This window comes from Nannospalax galili, unplaced genomic scaffold (assembly GCF_000622305.1).
Source record: "Nannospalax galili isolate Female #2095 unplaced genomic scaffold, S.galili_v1.0 scaffold480, whole genome shotgun sequence".
NCBI classification, from domain to species: Eukaryota; Metazoa; Chordata; class Mammalia; order Rodentia; family Spalacidae; genus Nannospalax; species Nannospalax galili.
Genome location: NW_008347571.1, coordinates 3,394,481 through 3,397,597, shown reverse-complemented (window position 1 = coordinate 3,397,597; position 3,117 = coordinate 3,394,481).

Genomic DNA, 3,117 nt, shown 5'->3' with positions numbered 1-3,117 from the left:
AAACATAAAATCCTTCAAGAAGCTGGGAATAGACAGAAACTAGGAATCAACATGACAAAGGCTACACAGAATAAACTTGTCTTTCAATATCATATTAGATAGGGGAAAACTAAAAGAATTTCCTCTAAAATCAGGACTGAGACAACTGTGTCCACTCTCATCATTCCTGTTCAACGTATTGCTCAAAGTGCTATCTAGAGGCATTAAACAAGGAAAGAAGGGACAGAGATCCAACTTAGAATGATGGGATTCAAAATGGTCCTATTTTCACATGGTAAGTCTCCGTAAACAAGCTTAAAGAGTCTACATGAAAACTCTTACATCTGATAAATACTTTCAAGAAAGTAGCAGGATACAAAATCAACATAGAAAAACTAGTACTTTTCCTATATACTAAATAACTTGTTGAGAAAATAGAGAAAAGACATTCATAAGGGTTGATAAGGACTGAAAACAAAAAAATACCCTGGAACAAATCTATCTAAAGTAGTAAAATGGCCTCTGTGATGAAAGCTTTAAAACACCAAAGAAAGAAAGGGAAAATAGCATGAAGACAGAAAGGCTTCCCAGGGTCAGTAATTGGAAGAACTAATATTGTGAGAATGGGTGTATTACTGGAAGTCAAAAAGAAATTCTCATAAAAATTCAATGACATACTTGATGGAAGTAGAAAAAAATCCAATATTCACATGGAAGCACAAAATATCACAAATAGCTAAAGCAATCCTGAGCAGAAAGAGCAATGGTATTGTAATACCTGATCTCTAGTTTACACTATACAGCCATAGTGACACAAAGAGCATGGTACTGGCATGCAGATCAGTGGAATAGAAGAGAGGACAGAAGTAAGTCCCTCCAAAGCTGCAGCCACCTATTTTTTGACAAAAGTGTCAAATATATTCATTGGAGAGATGACAACCTCCTCAACAAATGGTGCTTTAAAAAGAAGACATCAACATGTAGAAGAGGGTATCAGATCCCCTTGAACTGAGGTTACAGATGGTTGTGAGCTGCCATGTGGGTGCTGGGAATCAAACCCAAGCCCTCTCCAAGGGCAGCTAGGGCTCTTAAACACTCAGCCATCTGTTCAGTACCTGTTTTTAGTTTTTTGAGAAATTGCCATACTGATTTCTGTGTTAGTGGTACCAACTTATCTCTACATCAGCAGGGAATAAAATTTCCCCTTCCCCATATCATCACCAGTATCTGCTGTCTGTTTACTCAATGACAGCCATTCTGAATGTGGTGAGATGGAATCTGAATACAGTTTTAATTTGCTCTTTCCTGGTTGCTAAGTATTTTTAATGATCTTTTTAATCAAATATTTGTTAGATATTTGTATTTCTTTCTTTGAGAACTATCTGTTCAGTTCATTAGCCCATCTACTGATTGATTGCTTTCCTGACGTTTAATTGTTGCTGTTCTTTGTAGATTCTCAATCTTAATCCCAGGTAGCAAAAATTTTCTCTCATTCTGTAGATTGAATCTTGACTTTGGTGATTATTTTCTTCACTGAGTTGAAGTATAGTAATCCGATTTGTCAGTTCTTATCATTATTTCTTGAGCTTTTTGAGTCCTTTTCAGAAATTCCTTTTCTATGCTTACATACCTATATTCAGGCAATCAATTAACACCCACAATATATTAAAAAACTAAAAAACACAGCTACCATATGGTTAACCTATACCACTTATGTGTATATAAACAGAAAACTAAACCATCAGACCACAGAAATAATTTCACATTCATATTTATTGTTATAGTATTCATAATAGTCAAGATATAGAACCAGTTTTACACTCACCAACAGTTGAATAGATAAAGAAAATGTAGTATTCAGCCATAAAGATGAATGAAATTATGTTATTTACAGAAAAGTAATGGAAAGTAATGTAAATATAGATATTTACATTAATGGAAAGAAGTCTTTTTCTCTCATAAGCAGAATCTGGATTGGAATATATTCATATATTCAGTTACAGGAGGACTGTAGGGGATAAAAAGGCCTACAGTGTGAAGTGGAACATAAGGCAAGGGTATGAAGTAGAAAGACAAAAATACAATGTCTTCTCATATGTGGGCTCTAAAGTAATCTATATGAATACACACACATATGACAGCAGGGAGAAGTGGGATCATTGGAGAGGAGGAAGGGAACCAACAAGAAGGGGAAGGCAAAGGACAATAAAGTGAGGGCAAAGTGAGCAGGGCACAATGATATGTGTATGAAAGTATCATCATGAAACTCGTCATTTTTGTATTCTAACTTAAAAAAAAACTGGTGAAAAAAGAAACTTTGGCATTTGGATGACAATATGCATGAACCTGGCAGTCATTCTACTAAATGAAATGATTCAGACACAGAAGGACAAATGCTCTATGATGTATAATGAATCTAAAATAGTCAAACTCACAGAAGCAGAGTGCAGAATGATGGTTGCTAGGAGCTGAGCTATACAATACCAAGTTGTACAAAGAAAAAATTAGTAAGATGATTATCTGATGTTAAGTGTTCTTATTACAAAATATACAAAATATAAGGGAGTAGGAGGACACTTTTTAATGTGATCAGCAGGCTCAGGGTTTGTAGTGGTCACCTCATAGATGTATGCTTCTCTCCAACCTCACCACTGTGTGCATTGATTAATGACAGCTTGTAAAAGAAATCCTACTAAACAATTGGAAGACAAAAGACCAATTCAGAGGCTAGTTTTGTAACATTGGCAAGAGATGCTGATGGTTTGAACTATGGTGCTAGCAAAAACAAGAAAATAAGAGTTTTGATTCTAGACTTGTTTTGAGCATGCAGAGATGAGATGGTGAGTGTGTTTAAAAAGAAAGAAAATGAGTTAAGGATTGCTCTAGCCTAGAGTTTGCCTTGAGCCTATAGAACACTGTGGTGCATTATCTGAGGTGAGAAAGGAAATGGGCCAGTTTGAGATCCCTTTTAGTTATCAAGACACAGTCTGCCTGAGATGAGATCAAATCAACAAGGGAAAAATTTAGAAAAGAAGAGGGTAAAGGAGTGACCTTTTGCTAGTTCAACTTACACATTGTAGGAGTTCTTAATATATTAGGGATTCTAGTCCTTTGAGAATTACATATGTAGCAAAGTCC